We start from the raw sequence: 20209 nt of genomic DNA on the forward strand, positions 1-20209 counted from the left end.
GGTTTACAAAGAAAGGCACAAAGTGCTGGAGTAACTCAGCAGGTCAGGCAGCATCACAGGAGAACATGGAGAGGTGGCGTTTTGGGTAGGGACCCATGTTCTCCAGGGATGCTGCCTGACCTGCTGAGTTACTCCAGCACTTTGTGTCTTTCTTTCCACCAAATCTATGGCTTCCTAGTTTGACTCCTTTATCTTGCTTTCTCTTCCATCTGGCCCCTTTGACAACCCTCTGCCACCTGAATAGTTCCCCAAATCCCTGGTATCAATGGGCTTAAATTTACCAATGTTCCAAGAAGAGGCAAAGGGGGAATTATAGATGAAATACCATCAGGTTCTCTGTCAACTAAGGTGGAGGGGAAGCCGCATTTGAGAAATGTAGACATATCCAACACCAGAGTGAAACATTTTGTACCCAAGTCAAGTCAAGAGAGTTTATTGTCATGTGTCCCAGATTGGACAATAAAATTCTTGCTTGCTGCAGCACAACACCTTATGTGGTAACACCTCCTTACCACACAAGGTGTGCCCTCTGCCTCTTCCTTGAACAGAGCCCCAACAGTCCCCTTCACAAACAGACTCATCAAACAGACTGAGCTTGTTCACACTCCAAACAACTTCTTCAAAAGAAGACACAACGTGCTGAAGGAACTTATCGGGTCAGGCAGCAACTCTGGAGAACATGGATAGGTGACGTTGCAGGTCGGGATCCCTCTTCAGACAGTAGAATGAAGGTCCCAACCCGAAACGTCTCCTATCCACATTCTCCCGAGATGCTGCCTGACTTGCTGAGTTACTTCAGCACTTTGTGTCTTTTTTTTTTGTAAACCAGCATCTGCAGTTCCCTGGATCCAATTTCTCCTACAACTTCACTCACTCCAGATCAAAGGTCGTGCACAGGAACATACACAATCCCAAGCTAAATCCATTTTTTTTACAGGAAACATGGAGCAGTCTTTGATCATCCCTATTCAGGTCCCTTCTCCAACTCTTTTACCAGCACGTTGATGGCTATATCAGTGCTGCTTCTTTTACTCATGCACAGCTCAAACATGTGATGCTTTATCTTGCACCCTGCTCTCATTTTCAAAATCCATCTTGAATCTTTCCTTTCCTTTCAGGATATCCTACAGGGCGGCACAGTGGCGCACCGGTAGAGTTGCTGCCTTACAATGCCAGAGACCCGGTATAGATCCTGACAACGGGTGCTGTCTGTACGTTCTCCCTGTGACCACGTGGGTATTCTCCGGGTGCTCTGGTTTCCTCCCACACTTTAAAGGTGTGCAGGTTTGTAGGTTAATTGGCTTTGGTAAAATTGTAAATTGTCACTATTGTGTAGGATCGTGTTAGTGTATGAGGCGATTGGTGGTCAGCGTGGACCCGGTGGGCCGATGGGCCTATTTCCGCGCTGTATCTCTAAAAAATCCTCCACTTCTCAGGGGATGGGTTAGCAGAATTATTCATTGCAAGGCCACATGTCCCTTAATTATTTCAACTATATGTCCTCCCACAATATCTCCTGTAAGGACCATTCTCTCAGTTCCTTTAGACTTCAGAGATACAGTGCAGAAAAGCCCTTTGTCCCATCAAATCCGTGCCAACCAGCGATCCCCACTGGTACTTGCATTATCCGACACACAAGGGACAAGTGCAATTTTTACGGAAGTCAATTCCGCAGCCGACCATAGATTCTCCATTCCACTCCCGCAGTGACTGGAGGAACCCAGCAAGGCAGGCAGCATCTGAGGAGGGAATGGGCAGACAAAGTTTCGGGTCGGGAACTTTTCATCAGACTGAGAGTCTGGACCTTTCCGATTGGGACCCTTCTTTAGACCCAAGAATCTGAAGAAAGGGCTTGACCAGAAACATCGTCTGTCCATTCCCTCCACAGACGCTGCCACTCACTGAGTTCCTCCAACACTTTGTTTTCTGCTCATGCTTCCAGCACCTGCAGTTTCTCATTTTTCCTACCTGCCTGTGGTCTCCACAATTGTTATAAGGCCAAAAGGGCCTGTCCCATTTTCACAACCTAATTCACGACCTTTTTTATTCGTGGACATTTTTCATCAGGCTAGAAAAACGCCCCGACCTACATGATGCCACGAGTACCTACGACTAGCATCACGGCCTGCTACGACCTACCTACGACCTCGTGACGACCATGCTGCGAGTATGAGTCAAGGGCAAACTCAGCAGAGGTCGTGAATTAGGTCATGAAAGTGGGACAGGCCCTTAACTGTTATCAAGCAACTGAACCATCCTACCAACATCTAGAGAGCAGTCCTGAACTACTATCTACCTCATTGTAGACCCTCATACTATATTTAATTGAACTTTACTGGAATTAATTTTGCACTGCGTTATTGCCATTTATCATGTATCTGTACACAGTGGCTGGATAAGTTCTAATCAAGTATAGTCTTATCACTGACTGGAGAGCACACATCAAAAGCTACTCACTGCACCTCGGTACACGTGACAATAAACTACCTAACTAGGTAGTTTAACTAAGTACTACCCAAGTAACTACCTAATCCCATAGATACCCCAATGTATTTTTATTTAGATGTTACACATTTCCATTCATGTGGCAATAAACTAAACAAACTGCACAAAGCCTTGACGAGCAGCACCTTATCTGCTCTTCTGGGCACATTGCAGCCTTCTAGATTCAAGATTGATTTGTGCAACATCAGGTAACTGGCTAGTTCCGCTATAGATCTTCAATCTATAATATTGACTTGGTTTTCTCACTCCACCAGTACAGCCTAATTTTAGTTTAGTTTAGAGAGACAGCGTGGAAACAGGCCCTTCGGCCTACCGAGTCCGTGCCCTCCAGTAATCCCCGCAAATTAACACAACCCTGCACACACTTGGGGCAATTTTACATTTATACCAAGCCAATTAACCTACAATCCTGTTCGTCTTTGGAGTATGCATGAAACTGAAGATCTCAGAGAAAACCTACACAGGTCACTGGGAGAACGTACAAACTCCGTACAGACAGCGCCCGTAATCAGGATCGAACCCGGGTCTCTGGCGCTGTGAAGCAGTAGCTCTACCGCTGCGCCACCATGCCGCCCAAAAAAGTGTAAATGCAGTCCCCCCACTACCACAAATTTTGCAGTCGAGTATCCCACATTTGGGGACATCGCAGGCTTCAGCCCTAAGTGCAATGGGATAGCCTCATCCTGGGAACCCTGCCAGGTTAAGTATGTGCTTGGCATTTCCTCCAGTGATGCATTTCTTAACATTTCCATTCCTTTGTTTGTGGTCCCCGTCTCTAAAAACTCTTCTTAGCCTAATCGCCAGATGACTTCTTCTGCAGTATCTCCTCATAACAATCTTGGTCTCTGTGAATTTTTCTAGTCATCCTTCTCGCACTTAGAACTAAACTTGTTTCTTCCATTTCTCATTTTAAGTTTAGTTTAGTTTGCTAAATGTAAACTGGGGAGTGGAGAAAACAAGTTAACTGGCAAATGGAAAAAAAAGTTTAGTTGAGATTACTATACATAATCTGGGAAATGGAGAAAGCAAGTTTAGTTTGTTAAACTTAAACTGGGAAATGTAGAAAACAAGTTTAGTTCTAAGTGGCAGCGAGGGCGAGGGAAAGATGGCGAGGAAATTTACACGAGACCGAGATTTTTATGAGGAGTAGCTGCAGATGAAGTCATCTGATGGATAGGTTAATGAACGTTTTTAGAGACGAGGACTACAAACAAAGGAATGTAAAAGCTATGAAATGCATAGCTGTAGGAAGTGCCAAGCACATCAGATCTCAGAGATATTTCCTAATCAGCCTTCTCTCAACCTCAGTGCAACTTGGAACTAAATTTGTTTTCTCCATTCCCCAGGTCTGACAAAGGCTCGAGGTTCACCCGGAATGTTCTTCGGTCTGTGGGACCCGCCCAAGGCTCGCCGGCTAGTGGGACTGGGGACACGGCCAAAGGTTCGTTGATCGGCAGGACCAGTAACCCGCCCAAGGGCTCGTCGGGGCCCGCCCGAAGGCTCAGTGGGATCGGGTATCTGCCCGAAGGCTCATCGGGGCCCGCCCAAAGACTCGTTGGTTGGTGGGGCCATGAACCTGCCCGAAGGAGGGAGCTGGAGACAATGGGCGCCAAGGGAGGGCTGGTGGGAGGATGAACCGGGGTAATGCTCCCAGGAGAGGGACGTCGGTTCGCGGGAACGGCTCCAGTACATTGAACGCGCGGGCCGACTGGACTTTGAATAATGGCTGCGCCTGCATGTGGAATATATGCTAAAGGAATTTCACTCTGCAATTGCACGTGACAGGTAAAGCATCGTTGAGGCTATACTCTTGTTAATACTCTCGCTTTTTGCAGATGCTCTCTGATCTACTGTGTTTCCAGCATTTTCTGGGTTTTTTCATCTGATTTCCAACATTTGCAATTCTTTAATTTTGGAAGGCATTATTGTGGCACTTTAGGTACTGCTCAGCGCAGGCATCTACTTCAAATTTAACTCGGAGAGGATGGGAGAAAAAATGTTTTAAAAATATTTAATTCGGGCAGCATCGTGGTGCAGCGGTAGAATAGCTGCCTTACAGAGCTTCCACGAGATCTTCGGTAACCTCCAACATACCAAAGACGTACAGATTTGTAGGTTAATTGGCTTGCTATGTGTAAATTCTCCCTGTGTCTGTAGGATTGTGTTGGGATCTTTGGTCAGCGCGGACTCCGCGCTGTATCTCTAAACGAAACAAAATAAGCTAAAATTGATATCTCCACACAGAATAATTCTGTTTGGCACTGTAGGTAATTATACACCTCTACCTCTGCAATTTTCACAAACATATATCCATAACAATACATTACACCCTGTGCTAAATGTCAAAATTATAAAAATACAAACTGATTGGTAATACTGCAGAGAATGAATCATAAGCTGTCAAACCTGTTTCACTGACAGGGCAGATTTAGTCACCTAATGGATAGCACAAATGTCAACAAAGCAATTTGCACCCATTCTTACCACTTAATACAAAAAAATAATGCGAATCCAGAGACAAAAATATAAAATGTGCATTGTCTTATTACAGTGATACAAGGACTACTCCAATAAAAAAAAAGCTAACATTATGCTGGTGCTTCCAGTAATTTTTTGTAAAAAAACTATAATCAGATTAAAAAAATATATACAGACATGAACAGTGCAAAAAGTCTTCTGACATTCTCTTCAGTTCATAAGTGATAGGAGCAGATTTAGGCCATTCGGCCCATCGTCTACTCCGTCATTCAATCATGGCTGATCTATCCTTCTCGCTAAATCCCATTCTTCTGCCTTCGCCCCATAACCTGGCACACATACAAATCAATAATCTATCTGTCTCTGCCTTAAAAATATCAATTGGCTTTGCTTCCACAGCCCTCTGTGTCAATGAATTCCACAGATTCACCACCATCTGACTGAAGAAATTCCTCCTTCACTATTCATCAAGTTTTAATTTATACATTCATTATGCACCACAAGAAATTTTCTTTCTGACCTAATTGTTTTAAACTGCAAGGCCAATTATTTTTCCTCATACTCATTCCCAATAATCGGTAGAGAGTATGTTTTGGTACCTCAGGAATAGGAGGGAAATAAGTGAAGATTATTCAAAAAGCATTAGGGAAGCTTTCTCATCCAATTCTTCCAGTGCACTAACAACAGGTATTCTAACCAACTCAAAATATAGTGTTTCAGGTTATGAAAGCAGTTGATCGGGAGATCGAGATAATGATGTTTTGAATTGCTTCTCATAATACTGTAATTTGCCAATATGAGTCACTGGTAAACCTAATTGTAACCCACCCGAAGGCTTGTCGGTCGGTATAATGGAGACGTCGGACGTGTGGGGCGTGGGCCGGGAGCAGGGTGAACCTGGGAAATGCCTCCAGTGCCTTTAAGGTCGGCTGCGGGAGGCGACCCCGGTACACAAAGATGGCCGGGCGAGGAGAGGGACGAAGGTTCGCGGGAACTGCTCCAGTGAGCCGTCCGGACTTTGCATAATGGCGCCAAAAATCGCGGCGCCAGCATGTGTGACATATGCAAAAAGAATTTCACTGTGCAGTTACATGTGTGATAAATAAAGGATTATTGAACCCTTAAATTCAAGAGGAAATACATCGCGATTGGCTAGAACCGGATACATTACAAAATGAAACAGCTAAGGTAACTAGCACAAAAGATTTGAAGGAAAACTAGCCAAGTATGTCGAAGAAAGGCTAAAAGGGTAAAACAAGGAGTGGGAAGAATATGGGTTGGATCATTAAGCCCTGCACAGATTAAGAGAGGTAATGGACTGTTCCTGTGCTCCAAATCTATGTAATTCGATTTAAGGAGATTTCAGTGAAGTTCAAAACATTGCTACGCCGTTAATTATATCCTTTTCGTCATTCAGTCCAAATCGCAGTTATATTTCCAATGAGTGGCTTATCTATTTTGATCCCCTAAACACGGGAGTAACAGAAGAAATGCCGTCTGAGCCAAAGGGTTTGAACAAAGGAAAGTACGAGTCTTCTTAACACTTATAGTCCTTTGATAATGACCGGTCTGATTGGGATAGTGGTACCACAGGTAAACTTGGACACGCTGTTGCTAGCTTCATGGCCTCCCCAAATGCATGACATCTTCCCAGTCCATGGTGTGAACGCCACAAATCAAGAAGATGCATGTACCACCCATTTCAGGCATCCTTTAAGGATTCAACCCAACGAGTTCATCATTTAATAAAAACGTTGAAAGGTCATGTTGCAGTTATACAAAACGTTGGCGAGGCCGCATTTAGAGTATCGTGTCAGTTCTGGGCACCATGTCATAGGAAAGACGTTGGCAAGCTGGAAAGGGTGCAGAGAAGATTTACGAAGATGTTGCCAGGACTCGAGGGTGTGAGCTATAGGGAGGTTGAGTGGGCTGGGACTATTCCTTGGAGAACAGGAAGATGAGAGATGATCTTATAGAGATGTATAAAATAATGAGAGGAATAGATTGGGTAAACGCTCATAGTTTATTGCCCAGAGCGGAGGAATCGAGAACCAGAGAGCATAGGTTTAAGGTGATGGAGGAAAGATTTTATAGGAATCTGAGGGGTAACATTCATGCAAAGGGTGGTGGGCATATGGAACGAGCTGCCGGAGAAGGTCGTTCAGGCAGGGACTATTGTAAAATTTAAGAAGCAATTTGACAGGTACATGGATAGGACAGGTATAGAGGGATATGGGCCAAACGCAGGCAAGTAGGAATAGTGTCGATGGGATATGTTGGTCGGTGTGGCCAAATTAGGCCGAAGGGCCTGTTTACCCACTGTATGACTATCATCAAACACATATATTGAGATTGTTATACAATCTAAGGTGGTCAGACCATGAGCTGGGGTTGCAATTGGCAGAAAACATTCGGCACTTGTTATCAATAGGACTTCGCTGGGCTGAAATCCCCAACAAATTTATTCAAGGACCTGTGGCCAGAGCGTCAGAATAAACGAGATGGTACCTTTAGAAAGGGGATGAGGAGGAATTTGTTTAGCCAGAGGGTGGCGAATCTGTGAAATTTATTGTCACAGAGGCCACAAATCAATGGATATTTTGAAGGCAAAGTTTGACAAATTATTAATGTGTAGGAAGGAACTAAAGATGCTAGATTAAACCGAAGATTGTTTTGCTGAAAACCTCCGCTCAGTGCGCCTAAACCAACCTGATCTCCAGGTTGCTAAACAATAACACCCCCTCCCATTCTCACACTAACCTTTCTGTCCTGGGCCTCCTCCATTGTCAGTGATGCCCAACGCAAATTGGAGGAACAGCACCTCATATTTCACTTGGACAGCTTACACCCCAGCAGTATGAATATTGATTCTCTAACTTCAAGTAGCCCTTGCTTTCCCTCTCTCTCCATCCCTCCCCCTTCTCCAACCAGTCTGACTATCCCTGATTACATTTTATCTCTGTTTGCTTTGTTGTTACCTTCTCCTAGCTAACAATGATCCATTCCACATTTTCATTGTACACCACCCCCTTTGATGTCTCGTTCTCACACCTTGCACTTCCTTATCTCTGTATCTCCCCCTCCTCCCGACACTGAATCTGAAGAAGGGTCTCGACCCGAAATATCACCCATTCCTTCTCTCCAGAGATGTTGCCGGTCTCGCTGAGTTACTCCAGCATTTTGTGTCTATCTTGGTTAGTAAAGGTATCCGGGGTTATGGGGAGCAGGCCAGAAGAATGGGGTTGAGGGAGAAAGTTAGATCAGCCATGGTTGAATGGCAGAAGAGACGACGTGCCGAATGGCCTAATTCTGCTCCTATAACCTATGAAAAAAGCATGCTCATTCTACAGCAAGAACATCAACTTGTCACAATAAGCAAATAAATTCATTCCCCTGAAGAAAAATTACCACAGAGTTCAATTGTAGTTGACAGTACTCCTGGAGCAAGGAAAATGTGTTCCAAAAACTGCAAGAAGTTTTTCACAGCAGATTTGAATAAATGTCGTAGCATGAATTTATTGGTATCTTTCTTTTATTTTTCTTATTTGACAAAGTATCAGAACTGACAATAAATTAGTATCAAATCCCAAAACTCATCAACCCAAACCAAAATCCTTCAACCATCGGTCGATAACATTACATTTAATTTGAGAAAGGTAGAAAAGTGCTAATTACTTTTCTTCTGTTCGCTAATTAATTTGCAGTCCAAGGCATAATAATCATTCAAGCAACTGTCAGTGGCCTACCGCCTCTTATATCTGTTGCACTGTAGAAAGCATTTTATCGGGATGCATCACAGCATGGTTTGGGAACAGCTCCATCCGATAGAAAATGCAGAGAATTGTGGACACACACAAACCAACATCCCTCCCATTGACTATTTATACCTCATGCTGCCTCGGCATGGCCACCGGCATAATCAAGGCCACTCCCTCCTCTCCCATCTTCCGTCAGGCTAGAGGTATAGAAGTGTGAAAACGCACACCTCCAGATTCAGGGACAGTTTCTTCCCAGCTGTTATCAGGCAACTGAACCATCCTACCACAACTCGAAAGCAGTCCAGAACTACTACCTACCTCACTAGAGAACTTCAGACTATTTTTGATTGGACTTTACTGGCTTTATCTCGCACCAAACGTTATTCACGTTATTCCCTTTATCATGTATCTGCACACTGTGGATGGCTCGATTGTAATCATGTATTGTTATTCCGCTGGGTAGACAAAATTGCTGGAGAAACTCAGCGGGTGCGGCAGCATCTATGGAGCGAAGGAAATAGGCAACGTTTCGGGCCGAAACGTTGCCTATTTCCTTCGCTCCATAGATGCTGCCGCACCCGCTGAGTTTCTCCAGCAATTTTGCCTACCTTCGATTTTCCAGCATCTGCAGTTCCTTCTTATACATTGTTATTCCGCTGACTGGTTAGCATGCAACAAAAGCTTTTCACTGTACCTCAGTACACGCGACAATAAACTAAACACATCCTCAAACTTGCTGCACAAAATTCCCCATTAAAATATTAACAACGCAATTAGATTTTGCTCCACGTATTATCTGTGAATGCAATGTGCAAGCTGCAAGAAAAGCAATTGTATAAATTCACAGCAGACCCAGGGTATTCTTGGAAGGCGATATGCACGTGCCTAACAAATGATATATCCAGAAAGGAAATTAATTACCGCTGCATTTTTACACTTTTATATCTTGCACTATCATAATTAATTCAGTGGCCCAGACAATGTTCTACATTAAGATTTTACCTCTAGCATGATATACCCATCTCTCTGATTTTATTTTAATTTCCAAATATAACCTTTATTCAGGACAAAAAATATATACTAAACAAGAACACTGTAAAAACTCCAGACAATCGCAGGGTCTTTGCATTCATTAGTGTCAGCAACCATCTGTAAACCAATCGCCCTTATCACTCTTGTGTCCCCCTGGGGTGATATCCCTTCCCTTGTTTGAGGAGTGTCTCCATCGGATTCTGACCCTCAATGTTCAGCAGCGGAAGGTCCCGAGACTGTGGTCCTCCAGGCATGGTGGCGCAGCGGCAGAGTTGCAGCCTTTGACCTTGGGTGCTGTCTGTGTGGAGTTTGTACGTTCTCCCCATGACCGCATGGGCTTCCTCTGGTTGCCTCCCACATTCCAAAGACATGCAGGTTTGTAGGTTAATTGGCTTCCGAAAATTCTCGTGTGTAGGATACGCAAGTGGGATGATGAAGAGCTACTGCGAATGGGCGATCATTGGTCGGCATTGTCCCAATGGGCCGAAGGGCCTGTTTCCTCGCTGTATCTCTAAACTAAAAAATCCAGAGCCTTGGTGTTGTCTGCACCAAGCTGCAGCGAGTCTTTAATGCCACAAAGTAGACCATCCTGCAGATTGAAAATGCAACAAACTGAACCAGGCCAAACAACTCTAGAACGACAGCTACAGATCAAAGTTACATCCAGTACTAACTTTTTTTTAAAACCTGCAGCAGTCGTGCAATTTCAAGTTTCTTTTTTTTTTTGGCAACAATTATTTTTTTACTTCACATCAGAATGGTTTTCAACCTGTAACTATTAATGTTCATTCTACAGCAAGGACATCCACTTGGCATGATGAGCAAATTAATTCATGCTTTTAAAGAAAAATTATCATATAACAAAGCTCTAGTTGACAGATTCCTGAAGCAAGTAAAATGTTCCAAAAACTGCAAGAAAGTTTTTATGGCCTGCAATTATTTTAACTAAGTTAGTTTAGTTTAATTTATTGTCATGTGTACAGAGGTACAATAAACAGCTTTTGTTGCACGCTAACCAGTCAGCGGAAAGACAATACATGATTACGATCGAGCCGTCCAGTGTACAGATACATGATCAAGGGAATAACGTTTTATTGCAAGGTAAGTCCAGTAAAGTCTAATTAAAGATAGTCTGAGGGCCTCCAATGAGGCAGATGGTAGTTCAGGACTGCTCTCTAGTTGTTGATAAAGTGGTTCAGTTGCCTGAGTTACAGCTGGAAGAAACTGAATCTGGAGGTGTGTATTTTCACACTTCTGTACCTCTTGCCAGATGAGAGGTGAGAAGAGGGTGAGACTTTCTCTTGATTATGCTGGTTGCCTTCACGAGGCAGAGAATTAAGCCACAAAAAGGAATGATAAGATTCACACAACAATCCAGGCCCCACTATGCCTATCCGGATCATTAAGTACCCACATATCCCAGTTTCCAGGACTCAGGTTCATAGCCTTCAATCCAGTGCTCATCTAAACACTTGATAAAAAGTTGTGCGAGTATGTGCCACAACCACATCAGGCAGTGCAATACAGATTTCAACTACCCTCCGAGTGAAGAAAAAATGTCAAGTACCCTCTAAATTTCCCACATTGCATTAAGCCTGTTAATGGACATCTCTCCTAAAGTGTCTCATTATATACCTTAACTATTAACTCATAATCCAGATAACATATTCAGGTCCCCCCCCCTTCAACCTTCTCTGCTCCAAAGAAAACAAATTCAGTCTTTCTAGTCATAAGCTCATAAACTCTAAGATCAGAATTAGACCATTCGGCCCATCAAGTCTACTCCGCCATTCAATCATGGCTGATCTATCGTTCCCTCTCAACTCCATTCTCCTGCCTTCTCCCCGTAACCCCCGATACCCTTACTAATCAAGAATCTGTCAATCTCTGCTTTAAAATATCAATTGACTTGGCCTCCACAGCCATCTGTGACAATGAATTCTACAGATTCATCACCCTCTGACTAATGAAGTTCCTTCTCATTTCCTTTCTAAAGGTATGTCCTTTTATTCTGAGGCTAAGGCTTCTGCTCCAAGACGCTCCCACTAGTAGAAACATCATCTCCACATTCACTCTATCCAGGCCTTTCCCTTTCCAGTAAGTTTCAATGAGGTTCCCTCTCATCCTACTAAACTCCAGCGAGTACAGGCCCATGCCTTCAAACGCTCGTCATTTGTCAACCCAATCATTCCTGGGATTCCAGTTGCTCTATATTATTAAGATGCTCGATCACAGGAGGCATTCTGATGCATCTCCTCTGTACCTACTGCAGTATAACCATATTTTGATCCTTGACTGACCACCAAAACACACTGTATTCCAGCTGTGGCCTAACTAATGTTGTCCATAATCTCTGCTATTATATTTCATGTCTGACTAATGAAGACATTTCTTCTGTACCTCAACCACCGACCTAATGTACTTGGATTTTTGGACACATGCACTAAGACCCCTACACACCTTGACCTTCTTAATCTTCCCAAAACACATTGATCACACTCCCACACTCCAAAGACGGACAGGTTTGTAGGTTAATTGGTTTGGTGTAAATGCAAAATTGTCCCTAGTGTGTGTAGGGTGGTGTTAATGTGCGGGGATCGCTGGTCGGTGCAGACTCAGTGGGCCGAAGTGCCTGTGTCCAAGCTGTACAGGTGCACAACCTTTTATCCGAAAGCCTTGGGACCAGACACTTTTCGTAATTCAGAATTTGTCGGTCTTCGGAATGGAATTTTTTTAGCGTAGATTTTAATGGCTGGCTCAGTGGTAGAGTGCTCGGCTCATATCCGCAAGGTCGCGAGTTTGCGCCTTGATCCCGGCAGTAAACTCGGTCGCGAGTTTGAGTCTTCAACGTCTTTTCTTGCAGAATAAATGTTTGTATGAAATGCAGTGTAGGAGAGGTGTACTGACTGTGTGGGCAGAACTTTGGAAGTGATTGCCCACCAGTCTAAAAAGCCGCTGTGTCTCCCTGTCCCTGGGATAGCAGGGGGCGATCAAACAGCACAATACCCCCCTCCCCCTCCAACTACAGAGGAATCCGCTCCCCAATGGGCCGCTACGGCGACAAGTGGCAGTATGCCCACAGCCCGAGCTGCGCCCCCTCATCCGCCACCCCAAGAACAAGACGTACCTTGCACACCATCAGCTTCTGCCCCTACGTGTTCCTCTGGAGTTGGAGCGGGGCTGGGCTGGAGTTGCTGCTGGCTGTGGGTCTCTGGGATCTCCGTGCTTGCAGTGGGCCTGGGGGTCGGTGTCCCGATGAGGGGGCGCAGCTCGGGGAACGGCTTCTGGTGGTCCTGACATCTCCGGCCAGTTTGCAGTTTTCCTCTGGAGTTGGAACGGGGCTGGGCTGCTGCTGGCTGTGGGTCTCTGGGATCTCTGTGCTTGCGGTGGGCCTGGGGGTCGGTGTCCCGTTGGTCCTGACGTCTCCGGTGACAGTGCAAAGCCCCCGCGCCGGTGCAATGGGCGGGGAGCTGGAGAGGGGAGGGAAGGGGTCACACACATGGCCGGGAAGCAGAGGGGTGTAGGTGGGGTGAAACTGAAGGGAGCGACAATCTGCTGCTGCCTGCCCCGCTGAGTTAAAAAGTTCCCACGCAAGACTCACGATACACTGTGTATCGTGAGTCTACCGTGGGAACTTTTTAACTCAGCGGGCAGGCAGCAGCAGATTGTCAATTATTAACCCTCCCGCGCAATATACCCTCACCTTCTCTTTTATGAATGGGGATTTAGTTCCCCTTTCTTCGAGGACCGACCGGAGGTTCCGCTGTCACCTCTGCGGGCCGCCCTCGGTGAACGTTTTCAAGGACCTTTCTTCAAGGACCGAAAAAATGGCCGCTATTCGGAGGTTTTCGTTATTTGGATCTTCGGATAAAAGGTTGTGCACCTGTATCTCTAAAGTAAACCAAATATTTTTATTTTTCAGTATTAAATTCCATCTGCCATTGCTGTGCATGTTTTACCATCTCATCCGTATGTTTCTGCAGCCAAAGATAACCATCCTCACCATTAACAAATCCATTAATCTTCAAGTCAACTGCAAACTTACTAATTGGACCTCCTACATCCACACTCACATCATTGATGCAGAGAACAAACAACAATAAACCAAACCCAATGCGACATTGGAGGCCATTTTAATCCACCAAATCTATGCAAGGAATACAGAGCAATACTATTCTCACTCCCACTCCATGTTCTGTTATCTATCATCTCTGCATTCCGATCACCTACTGTGTCTTCATTGATGATACAATTGCTGTTGGTAGTAGCATAATGAATTCTGAAGTGTACAGACACATCCTATCTGCTGGAGTTCAAACAAATGCCTCAAAATTCATTGGCCGGTGGTTCATTCTACAGCAAGACAATGATCCCAAACATACTGCGAAAGCAACAAAGGAGTTTTTCAAAGCTAAAAAAATGGTCAATTCTTGAGTGGCCAAGTCAATCATTCGATCTGAACCCAATTGAGTATGCCTTTTATATGCTGAAGAGAAAACTGAAGGGGACTAGCCCCCAAAACAAGCATAAGCTAAAGACGGCTGCAATACAGGCCTGGCAGAGCATCACCAGAGAAGACACCCAGCAACTGGTGATGTCCATGAATCGCAGACTTCAAGCAGTCATTGTATGCAGAGGATATGCAACAAAATACTAAACATGACTACTTTCATTTACATGACATTGCTGTGTCCCAAACATTATGGTGCCCTGAAATGGGGGGACTATGTATAAACACAGCTGTAATTTCTACATGGTGAAACCAAAATGTATTAAAATAGCCTTTATTAAAATCTGACAATGTGCACTTTAACCACATGTGATTTTTTCTACTACAAATCTCAAATTGTGGAGTACAGAGGCAAATCAATCAATGATAGGTTTTTGTCCCAAACATGAGGTGCAATGTATACTGGCTAAATAATCCACACAGCCACACGTCTTTGAGATGTGGAAGGAAACCACAACAGTCAGGTCAAAACAAAAGTAGTTACAGAGAGAACATGAAAACTCCACACAGATAACACAGATTGAACCCGAGTCACTGGAGCCAAGAGGAATCAGATTGAATAGAATCCTCCACTGTAGGAACAGGACAGTGAGTGTTTACTTTATGCATACCCCTCAAGAACTTGTACACCTCAATAATGAAGGGTCTCGACCCGAAAAGTCAACTATTCCTTTTCTCCAGAGATGCCGCCTGACCAGTCGAGTTACTCCAGCATTTTGTGTCTATCTTCGGTGTAAACCAGCACCTGCAGGTTCTTCTTACACAATGTAATTCCTTCTAAACTCCAGTGAGTACAGGCTGGAGTCTATCTAACCTCAGTCTATCTAACCTCTCCCTATACTCCAGGAGCCTAGGTAACATCCAGGTGAATCTCTTCTGACCCTTTTCCAAATTAAGGCTGCACCACCTGTCATTACTATAAATACAACCTTCAACCATCACTCCTTGCTTCCTGTCACCAAGCCAATTTTGGATCCATTTTGCTAGATTAAAAGATAACTCGTGAGCTCTTCCCTTGTGGACCAGTTTGACAAAGGAGTTGCCGAAGTTCACACAGACTAGTTTCACTGCCTGAAGAAGGGTCCCAACCCGAAACATTGTCTGTCCATTCCCTCCAGTGATGCCACCTGACCAGTTAGGTTTCTATAGCAAGAGATTGCGGCAGCTGCAGAATCGTAACTCCAGGTTTAATTCTTGCCTAGCCACATGAACATTCTCATGCCCAATAATTATCCTAACAAAGATGCTTGGTTCACCAGCCTTTAATTACCTGGCTTGAGCATTCTGCCCTTCTTGATTGTTAAGATTGTTAAGGGCTTGGACACGCTAGAGGCAGGAAACATGTTCCCGATGTTGGGAGAGTCCAGAACCAGGGGCCACAGTTTAAGAATAAGGAGTAAGCCATTTAGAATGGAGACGAGGAAACACTTTTTCTCACAGAGAGTGGTGAGTCTGTGGAATTCTCTGCCTCAGAGGGCGGTGGAGGTGGGTTCTCTGGATGCTTTCAAGAGAGAGCTAGATAGGGCTCTTAAAAACAGCGGAGTCAGGGGATATGGGGAGAAGGCAGGAACGGGAAACTGATTGGGGATGATCAGCCATGATCACATTGAATAGCGGTGCTGGCTCGAAGGGCCGAATGGCCTACTCCTGCACCTATTGTCTATTGAACAGTACGGCACTACTGCAAAGGCATACAGGTTTGTAGGTTAAATGGCTTGGTGTAAATGTAAATTGTCCCTAGTGTGTGTAGGATAATGTTAGCATGCGGGAATCGCTGGTCAGTGCAGACTCAGTGGGCCGAAGGGCCTGCTTCCGCTCTATATCTCTGAATTAAATTAAACTAAATTTACTGTCCTCTCATCTACTGCCAACCTCTGTGGTCAGAGAATATTTGAAAATTGAGTGCAAGTAAATGGTTGAAATGTTAACACTGTTGTTCTGCTTTTCTTTGCTGTAAATGTGTGTGCTTGCCCAACTGCCTGTGAAGAAATAAGATCAAGACATTCACGAGCAGGACTTTATTTTCCTCTAAACACCAAAACATAAACTGTGTTGATTCAACACAGATGGGTGGCACAGTGGCGCAACTGATAAAGCTGCTGCCTCACAGCGCCGGAGACCGGGGTTCGATCCTGACTTTGGGCGCTGTCTGTGTGGTGTTTGCACGTTCTCCCTGTGACCGCATAGGTTTCCTCTGGGTGCTCGGGAGTGGGGAGTGGATGAGAAAGTGGGATAAAATAGAACTAGTGTGAACGGGTGATCGATGTGGACTCAGTGGATCCATTTTGTATCTCTAAACTAAACACGGTTACCAGATTCAACACACAGACTGTGTTAATTGCTGAATATTGCTCTTTTAAAACTCAACTGATTTTCATTTCTGGCCAGTCCAGAGGATGTAAGCTTCACTAGATGGCGGAGTATTATTGCACATCCCCAATTATCATGTGAGCCTCCGTCTCAAATTACTGTAGCCGGTGTAACAAAGCAATACTCAGCACTATTTTGAAAGGAAATGCTAGTATTTAGGCTCAGTAATGATTAAGAATTGGCAATATATTTCCACATAAGGCTGTTACCTGACACTGAGGGGTTGTGAAACATTGACGTTCCACTGCATCAGCTGCCTATATCCATCTATGTCCAGGGAAATCTAAATCAGGGGATCAATACAAGAACATGTACATTAGTAGTTAAGTGGGACAAGTTTAGATGCTTGTTTGGTCGGCATTGGAAAGTTGGACCAAAGCGCCTGTTTCCACGCTGTATGACTCGATAACACAGGGCGGCAAAGTGGTGCAGCGGTAGAGTTGCTGCCTCACAGTGCCAGAGACCTGGGTTTGATCCTGACTACGGGTGCTGTCTGTATGAATTTTGTACATTCTCCCTGTCACCACGTGGGTTGCCTCCGGATGCTCCGGTTTCCATCCCAAAGATATCCCTGTTTGTAGGTCAATTGGCTTCTGTAAATTGTCCCTAGTGTGTAGGATAGAACTAGTCTAGGGTGATCGTTTGTTGGCTCGGACTCGATGGGCTGAAGGGCATGTTTCCACGCTATATCTCTAAACTAAACCTTTATCAAGTTGCTACAATGAAAATGGTAGACTCCAATCCAGGCATAATGATGAATGGAGGGAATATTTAAGATGATAGTTAAGGAGTCAAATATGTATTACACTTTGCTCTGGATAAATTCGACCATCTTATGCTTATTGATGCTGATGCTTATTGATGTCCATCGAGACAATTGGAGATTATTTAATCTTCTTCTGCCCTGCCCCTTGGTAAATTAAAATTAAAATAAACAGCATGAAAACAGGCCCTTCGGCCCACCAGGTCCATGCCGGCCATCGATCGGGCGTTCACACTAGTTCTATATTATACCACTTTTGCATCCATTCCCTGCACATTCGGGACAATTTTACAGAGGCCAATTAACCTTCAATCCCGCATGTGGGAGGAAATCAGAGCACCCGGAGGAAACCCACGCGGTGGCAGAGAGAACGTGCGATCTCCACACAGGCAGCACCAGAGGTCAGGATCAAATGCGTGTCTCTGGCGCTGTAAGGCAGCAGCTCTGCGAGCTGCACCACTGTACCAATTGTGGAAAGATTTTGGGAAGTCTGAAGACAAATCACTTACTGCAGAATGCCTGTGGAGAATTCAATTGCATTTTTGGTTAATGGTAGCCCAAGATACTGATACAGGCAGATTCTCTCTTGTTGGAGATGAGGTGGTCAGTGTATGGCATTTGTGTGGCATAAATATTATTTTCCAGGCCATGTCTGAGCAAAGTTGAGGCATTCTTTAGTTTAATTTAGAAGAGTCTGCGCCAGCCAGCGATTCCCACACATTAACACTATCCTACACACACTAAGGACAATTTACAATTATACCAAGCCAATTAACCTACGCAATTAACGGAGAAAACCCACGCAAGTCACGGGGAGAACATACAATCTCCGTACAGACAGTACCTATTGTCAGGATCGAACCTGGGTCTCTGGCACTGCAAGGCAGCAACTCTACCGCTGCGCCACCGTTCCACCTCTTGCATGGCCTTTGAGAATCATGAGGTCAGATGATCTTTGGTATCATCGGTTAATATTTTCGATCACAAATTAAAGGAAACGTTATTCAAGACACAAGCTGAATAACATTGCACCTCGAAGACTACCCTGAAGAACTCGATCAATAAATTTCAGGAAAATCATTTGGTTTGTATGGAAGCTGCACAGACTGAAAAAAAAATCTCTTCCCAATTAAACAAAAACTTAGAAGTAAGATTATGACAAATTGGCTCTGTAACTTCTACAATTGTGCATAGAACAATTATTATTTTTTATATATGAAAATAACAGAGAAAGGTAGAAACCAATAGCGTTCATAAGTGATAGGAGCAGAATTAGGCCATTCGGCCCATAAAGTCTACGCCATTCAATCATGTCAGATCTATCTCTCCCTCCTAACCCCATTCTCCTGCCTTCTCCCAATAACCACTGACACCCGTACTAATCAATAATCTGTCTATCTCTGCCTTAAAAGTATTCATTGACTTGGCCTCCACAGCCTTCTGTGGCAATGAATTCCACAGATTCACCACCCTCTGATTAAAGAAATTCCTCCTCATCAAGTGGATCAAGCACAGACTCCTGCAGCACTCCACTGATCACAGGCCCTCAATCTTTAGAGGGGGCAGAAAAACTTTACTAGAATGCTGCCTGGATTGGAGGGTATTAGCTACAAGGAGGGGTGGAAGATTGCAACCTTCACGTGGTCCGCCCTGTTTCGATGAATGCAATCAACCTGGCGTGCACAATCAAATAAGATCAAATAGAACAAGTTGTCCTACAACTTTAGGCTGTGCATGCCATATGCAAGAAGAAGAAGAAGAAGCTACAAGGAGAGGTTGGGAAACCTGTATTGTTTTATCTGGAACAGAGGTCGAGGGGAGACCTGACAGAAGTATATTAAATTACGAGAGGTAAAGATAGGATAGACAGTCAAAACATTCTTCCCGGGCTGGAAATGTCAAAGACGATTGGGCATCGGTTTAAGGTGAGAGGAGCAAAGTTGTAAGGAGATGTGTGGGACAAGTTTTATTTTTTAAGTACAGATTGTGCTGGTTGCCTGGAACACGCTGCCAGGGTGTTGATGGAGCAGAAGCAATAGTGGCATTTTAGAGGCTTTTGGATAGGCACACAGATATGCATGGAATGAAGGGATATGGATCACACGCAGATTGAGGACATTGGCATCAGGTTCAGCACAAACAATGAACTAATTCTGCCCCTAGAACTTATAAACCTATGAGCATGAAGGTGGTATTGGAAGTTCCACAATACTTAGATGAATTTCAATCAAAGGCAGAAGTCTACCTCAGTAATAACTGCACAGCCGTCAAATTGTATGGAAATACATGCATGACATGCCATGCAAATACATACTTATTACTTCAGGATAAAAACAACTCTAGACCCTGGGGTCTTCAGTAATAACACAAGGTGAGCAAAAGGCCATTTAGTAGAAAAGGCTCATTGTAAGCACTTCTATAATAATTAATGACACAAGATATAGAGGCATGGGACAAACTGGTAAAAGGCAAGATCCCACATGGAAACAATTCTTTATATAAACAGTGATCATACATTCAAACAGGTTTATAGGTAGGATGTTGGAGAGAGACTGACAACTGAAAATGATGAGCAAGGTAAAAATAGACACAAAATGCTGGATCCAGCATTTTCTGTTTCTATTTTACTGGAACAGTACTAGGATTGATAGTCTAGAAGTAAGACACAAATTGCTGGAGTAAATCAGGCAGCATCTCTGGAGAAAAGGAATAGGTGACGTTTTGTGTCAAGACCCTTCTTCAGATTGAGAGTCAGGAGAGACCTAACTCTGAGTTACTGCACCATTTTGTGTC

General features: G+C 44.2%; 1 protein-coding gene and 1 pseudogene across 3 annotated transcripts in view; both read right to left on the bottom strand.

Annotated features, from left to right (window-relative positions):
* Positions 1 to 20209, bottom strand: part of akap10 (A-kinase anchoring protein 10) — a 118151-nt gene that overhangs the window by 85392 nt on the left and 12550 nt on the right. The gene's annotated exons all lie outside the window — the stretch shown is intronic.
* LOC116989216 lies at positions 3080 to 3213 on the bottom strand (annotated as a pseudogene).

Source organism: Amblyraja radiata, chromosome 28 (genome assembly GCF_010909765.2).
Source record: "Amblyraja radiata isolate CabotCenter1 chromosome 28, sAmbRad1.1.pri, whole genome shotgun sequence".
In the NCBI taxonomy this organism is placed as follows: Eukaryota; Metazoa; Chordata; class Chondrichthyes; order Rajiformes; family Rajidae; genus Amblyraja; species Amblyraja radiata.